The sequence below is a fragment of the Saccoglossus kowalevskii genome, chromosome 7, assembly GCF_978046115.1.
Source record: "Saccoglossus kowalevskii chromosome 7, keSacKowa6.1, whole genome shotgun sequence".
Lineage (NCBI taxonomy): Eukaryota > Metazoa > Hemichordata > Enteropneusta > Harrimaniidae > Saccoglossus > Saccoglossus kowalevskii.
In genome coordinates this window covers 13331342-13338893 of record NC_140647.1, presented here as the reverse complement: position 1 = coordinate 13338893, position 7552 = coordinate 13331342, and positions in this window count along the sequence as shown.

Sequence of the window (7552 nt, the reverse complement as noted above, 5' to 3'; positions counted from 1 at the left end):
AACCCCAGAGGGCGCTATACACCAGAAAGTAAAACGAATAGACATCACTCCGCAGGAGTTACATACATATTTACTCATGTCCGAATAGATAACGACGTGACATGCCTGATCGATGGTAGCCTCGTGGGAGGTTTCAGCGTTTTAAATGTTAGGTACGGTGGTTCAAGAGAGCAAATGCAGAACAGCGTGAAGTATTTGTGAATTCTGCTTTGGACCCGTTCAATGAGACAATCAGTCCTACAAAAACAAAATCATGACGATCAATATCAAATGCAGTGTGGTTGTGGACTATACCGCATGACGATTAATTTTAGTAGATTGTTTGATTAGGAAAAGATGACTTACAACAAAAGCTGCAGTAAAACTATTATTATTAGTATTGTTTTTTGATTAAGGCAGAAGCTTACTCAGACATTTCGAGAACATGTGTCATAAATTACATAGCAATGTGTACAATATGTACAATCATGTAACTATAGTTCCATGGTAATATGAAAGAGCATTTACTTGTGCTAAAGTACTGTATTTTAGGATTTTTTCTCTCGACAATTGACATTTTTAGAACAAGATAGAGCAAATTGTTTTCACTTTTTATGTATTTGGAATAATTGAGAAATAACACATTCAATTTCTATAATATAATGTAGCTTAGAATGATAATTCATGTCATGTATCTTTATTACATAGTACATTCATCGTGTAATGACGTGCCCTCTTCACGTATTATTACACTTTCATTATATGTTCTTATGACTTCACGTAATGTTGCACAACCACGAAAGCATATACCTTTTTACTCAATGATGTTCTTTATAACGCATTGATTTAGTATTGTTATACCTTCATCACCAATCTGATTAAAATCTGATGTATTGTATGGCGTATATTTTATTTTATATATTTATTTTACTTTTACTATATTTAATTATTTTTTCATGTTTTTGTTATGTACTTGTGATTCGGTGTATCTTTAACTATCGCCACATGCACCTGGACCAATTTATATATATGTAATGAGATTTCAACGAGACCTCCTCTGACTGGTTTGTGTTATATTGACAAACATTGCGTCAATCGTAGCAGGCCCCCACTTCTCACAGACAATCCTGCTGGACAGGGCTTCGGCAATCAACCGCACATTTAGCTCGCCGGAGCAATGGCGATCTGAATGGTACATTTCTGGCTATGATTGTGAAACTTACAAGAAAATATGGTGAAGAACGTTACATTTGTAACACGTCAGTAAAATGAAAAATTAAATAAATTGTCCGTGGCACTAGGCTACAGAACATTAAATGTTAGCCTTCAAAGCCAATTGAAAGATGAAACCAAATTTTGCGGGCATTTTCCCTGGCCAACCTTTGATTGAAATTATTGTTTTCAAAATGAAACCCACACCAATATGTTATATTGTAATTGTTTGTTAATTATCTTCTCGAATAAGTACCCCATCAGCCAATATAAAAGGCTAGCTGTGATTGGCTGTAGCTTATACAAGGTTTGAACGGGATTTATATAGGCATTTGGTCGCTTTCGCGATTATCAAAACTCTTTAAAAATGCCAGCAAATAAATAATAAAATAAAATAAAATAATGTATAATAAAAATAAATAATTAAACAAGAATTAAAAACAATTTAAAAAGAAAAAAAAACAAGCATCTTATTTTAATCAGATTGCCTTCATCGCGCAATGACTGATTGCCTTTAGCAAATAATACATGATATCAATAACTGGATTATGAAAGATCTACAAAAAAAAGAATCCATGGCTTTTCAAACGTGCATTTTGCTACATCGGAAGAATACAAATATTACTTGTCACTAGATATGCTTTTGTAGTGAATATACTTTCACTATTCGTATGCATGGCATAGTATATTCAAGAATTTGCTGATAGCCGGGATTTTTTTTTTAAATAAATAAATAAATGTATGCATTTCAAGTTAACTAATTGATTAATCAATTTTCTTGCACCAACTGTTGGAAAAGTTGCTTTAAAATGTTGAACTGCTGTGTTTCAAAACAAACATAACCTAACTAATTAGAATTGTTAAGGTAAATAGTGAATTTTCTAATTTGTGTGCTGTGTAATACCTACTCCTTAATATGGTATGCATAGATACAGTATCTATCAACACCACTATATATCATGTTATTTACACAGCCACTACGAAGCCGTACTGATTAGTATGGTGCGATATCGTAGAAGTACACAATACTATTAGATAACATTGTATGTATTGAGCTGTAGGGGTCAGTTTAAAGAATTGATACGGTTAGCAACCTGTATATTTTGACGTTGTCTCAAACTTATATAAGTTATTTCAAGATGAGTAGCATAAATGTCCGTTCAGCTCGAGAGCAAGATGATCAAACTCTCGACAATAACCATAATGATAAATCTCGTGAAATACATGGAATATGGGGAGTTGGTGGACCATACCGTATGGAAGGAATGGTTACACTGCATGGCAACCAGTTGAACCGTAAAACTCTGGGCAAATTGTTTGGTTTGGAGCCAAAGTCTGTGTACATCAAGTGTTATGCTGACAACACTATGGTTGGGCCAATCGGTGGTGGTATTTTCCCACTCAGTCGACTTGATCCGAGTAAGAAATGGTATTGTGAGGGAGAACCTCATCAATCGGTATTTATTTATTTATTTATTTATTTATTTATTTATTTATTTATTTATTTATTTATTTATTTATTTATTTATTTATTTATTTATTTATTTATTTATTTATTTATTTAAAGCAATCTGCTGTGAAAACCTATCCATTAGTGAAGACTAGTGCAATTCTTCTCCTTGCATTGTCATTGTTACTAATTCATACGGTGTTACTGATCAGCGCAAGTTCCTTGTATGCTGGAATTGAAGATAGTGTCGGTACTGAGGGTACTACAACTGCACCATACAATAATTTTACATGTAATGATACTGCTGGTGATGAATTTAACGATGCTCCTGTAATAATCACAATATCACTCTTCTCTGTCAGCATCGTTATCGACACCGTATTCATTTACCTTCTCTCTGTCGTGTTCTACATGGATATGACACACGGTTCTGAGGATCTTGACGGACTCGTTGGGATATGTCCATGTTGCTGCAGTAAGCGTTGCACCAAGAATGCACAGTGGTATAATTATGCCATGGCGTCAATGACATTAATGATGTTTGTTGTGTTACTCCCTTCTATTGTGTGTTATTACACAATAGTGAGTAATTGTCCTTTTGAAACACCACCGACCACAGCGCCATGTACACCAGCAACAACGCAAACGCCAGTAACAACAGTTAGTATGCCGTTCACCTTTGTAAATTCAACTATTGAAATAATTCGATCTACCTAACAATTGTTATGTACTAGAATTAGTGAGTTATGTGGTTTTGCCGTTCATGCTGTGATGATGTATATATAAGTTTGTTAAACTTTAACTTTAAATTACCAACCCGAGAGCCCACATTCTTAAAACAATGTGGATGATTGATTTGAATTTGTTTACATAATCATTTGTTGTCCTAGCTTCTTTTATTCATCTTTTGAAACCTTATTTTAAAATAATATCACCAGCAGATAAAATAATAGTATAGTTCTGAGGATCTTAATTGATGGCGCTATGTGGCAATCTGAGTGGATTTAAATATACGATATGGAAATCCTATACAGTTTGGAGAATTTAGGAAATACCGATAACAAACAAATCCCGAAACCTCTACTGATGAAAAAGTCACAACCAGTGCACCTGGTAAATGTATTCTAGCTCGTGTGATTACTCATATTTGTTTAATTTTAATTTTAACTTAAATGTTCATTTGTTTGCGTAGCTTCGGGTTATTATTATTGTTTCAACTCTGAGGTATGCAAATATGTATTGTATGCTGTTATTTCTACTGTGTTTAAATTAATAAACTGCATCCCTGTTTAAAGAGATTGAATTGAATTGTAATTGAATTGAATTAAATTATCCCCAAATTACATTACCACCCAATATAAGGCAGTGTTTTAATTTAGTGTAGATCACTTCTAATAAATTTCAGAAAATAATGTTATGTAAGTAAATTTAAGTGTATTTCCCTGTTTATATGTTTGTATGTGCACATGTCACTGACCAGAGCTTCTGAAAATTATTTTATTTCTCCATCAAAATCAAAACATGTCACCTGCTCTGGTAACTGCTGCCTTCTCCTGTTGGCCCGCAAATACATCGCGGTGATCACCATAATAGGTTTGTAATGCGATAATCTCTTTACAAGACTGATTCATAATCAATGAATTAGGTAAGAATATATCTATGAAGACTAAGTACAAGCTATGACTGTTTCGTAAAATAATTCTATGACTGGAAGCAACGCAACCATGGGAACGTCAACTGAAACACAGCAACTTTTTTGACCCAAATGATAAATCTAATATGCCAAATGTCCCTACTACTGGTACGGTAGTCAAGAAAACTATACAGATTGTCTCTATTTATGAACAATTAACGGTTGGCCCGAACGCACGGCACAGTTGGAGGCTTGGCCTTTTGAGCATTTGTCAACAACCAATCACAAGACTAGTTACTAACCACATCGAGGTTACGACTCGGTTAGCCTTGCTCAACTGGTTCGTACCAGTCTTGTGATTGGTTCTTCGCCTCCAACTTTGCCGTGCGTTCGGGCCAACGGTTAATTATTCATACATGGGGTCAATTTGTGTAGTTTTCTTGATTTATTCTGCAGATATAGGTAAAATATAGGGAAGACTTTGGCGAAATTTGAAAGAGCAACTAATATTCTTCAACCTGGTATTTTTATAGATTGTATTTTTCATTTTGTTCGTCTGTTTGCGCCCGCTTTAGGCAACAACCACTCCCATACACCACCCTAGGCCACGAATTAGCGAACCCATAAAACAACGAATGACACCAACAGAAGTTGCATACACAGCAACCATATGTAACTTGTTTGAGTTGATCACACCCCACTTGAGAGCAAAAAACGGCAGAGAATGCTCGCAATAGGGGGTAGGATGTTCTCAATATATGGCTGCAATACGGGGTGTGTTTTTTCTTCAATATGTCTGCTCTAGGGGGTTACTAAATTTACATTGCGTCCGCAATATGGGGTATGGTTTGCTAACTTGCTGCCAGCTCTAGGGGCCTATTATTTTTTAGCAATAATGCACATGATGTAAGGTTTCAACATAGGGTGTCCCCCTCCCCGAGTACGATTGATGTATGACTTAAATCCCACCGCTTCAAATCATTGACTGAAACATTTTAGTCAAATTGTTGTACCTAAAACGCTATTTATTGAGTCCTACGAATGTGGTAAATGAAGTAAAGGGGGCCATGGAAATCAGTCTCGAACATCGAAAATGTTTCCGAAGATCCGAAAAGTAGTTTACGTGGATTGTAAAATCTTCTCAACATTTATTTATTTATTTATTTAACGACTGTAGCATGGTAAACCACGGGAGGTCTGGGTTTACAACTGTTATATGGCGTAGATAATTGTATTTTTAAAGGTAAACAATACATGTCCTAACTTATATGCTGTGAAATGACAACCCATTACTGTATGTGTTATGCATAGTTACAATTAACGTAGTCTTTATCAACATAATACGTAAGCCATTATTTACACAGACAATTCTAGCGATCAGTACGATGCGATATCATAGGTTTCCATAACACATTGTAGATAACATTGTTTTACACAGTCGTGGTCAGTGTAAAGAATTTGATATAGTTACTGACCCGTATATTTTACGCTGGTCGATGAATGCTGTTTTGCACGTTCGTGACATTTATTTTAAACTTTTTCAAGATGAGTAGTGTAGCTGTTTGTCCTGCTCGGGAGCAAAATGACTACATTGACAATACCCTAAATGACAAATCCCGTGAAATACACGGAATATGGGGAGTTGGTGGACCATACCGCATGGAAGGAATGGTCAGACTGCATGGAAACCAGCTGAATCGTAAAACCCTGGGCAAATTGTTTGGGTTGGAGCCAAAGACTGTGTACATCAAATGTTATGATGACAATACTATGGTTGGACCAATCGGTGGTGGTATTTTCCCACTCAGTCGACTTGATCCGAGTAAGAGATGGTCTTGTGAAGGAGAACCTCATAAATCGGTATGTTTTTATTTATTTATTTATTTATTTATTTATTTATTTATTTATTTATTTATTTATTTATTTATTTATTTATTTATTTATTTATTTATTTATTTATTTATTTATTTATTTATTTATTTATTTATTTATTTAATTATTTATTTATTTATTTAAAGCAATCTGCTGTGAAAACCTATCCATTAGTGAAGACTTGTGCAATCCTTCTCCTTGCATTGTCATTGTTACTGGTTCATACGATGTTACTGATTAGCGCTAGTTCTTTGTATGCTGCAAATCCAGAAGGTATTGTGATAGCCTCAATATCACTTTTCGTCGTCAGCATCGTTGTGGACATTGGATTCATTTATCTTATAGCTGTTGTGTTTTACATGGACTTGTCACCCGGCTCCGAGGATCATGATGAACGTGTGGGGATATGTCCGTGTTGCTGCAGTAAGCGTTGCACCAAGAATGCACAGTGGTATAATTATGCCATGGCATTTGTTGCTGTAATCATGTTTGGTTTGTTATTCCCGTCTATTATATGTTATTATACTGCAGTAGGTGGCTGCATCGATGATCTGTGATATAATTCATTCTGTATATTTAATACATATGATTCAAAGTCTACTTTCATTGAGATGATTGATTAATGGCACAGTGGCATAAGTAAGACGTGGCATCAACCCACTAGCTTTGGAAACTGATCACTATAATGATGTTTTACCATTGTATCACGCTTGTATATGCTTGTTTGTGAGTATACATAAAAATTAGTTCTTATACTTGATAATACAGCAGAAGCATGCTTGCTAGTTGATGTAGATAGATGTATTTGAGAAATGTAAATATCAGGTAAATGCAATTTTAATATTAATGAGCTGACTAGTGTTCTGTTGATGTCCTAATAACACAAGACTTCAGATTACTGGGTGATAGCCATCAAATGTATCGCCATATTTCGAGATGAAAAAATGGTTGGGGTGGGATTGGCGATAAGTATGTGGCCACCAATTGGATTGACTATGACAGTTGTCTGGCTTCGAGCCTTATACTTTTTTACTATGTCTAAGTGCTCAGAATATAGCACAGTAATTGTGAAATCACATTTAGCTAGAGAGGCCATTAGGGGTTGCCCCTATTGGTAGTAGGATTAGGACTCGTTTACTGGTCTGGGCGGCTGCAAAGTAGTTGTATGTTTTTTCATCGATTCGAATGGCTTCTCATGTCGTTTGCATAGCACACTTAAAAATTTTAATCGTGTATTTACCTACCTGTTACTGAACTATTGGAAGGAAACGTTCCACAATAAAGGTATAATGTTGTACTATTATTGCGGTCTCCTAGCGTGTTAATTTCGCCATGTCGTCAGCTGTACGCAATCTGACTGAGAGCTTGTACACATAATAGGACAATTTATTCCGTTGATCGGAGGG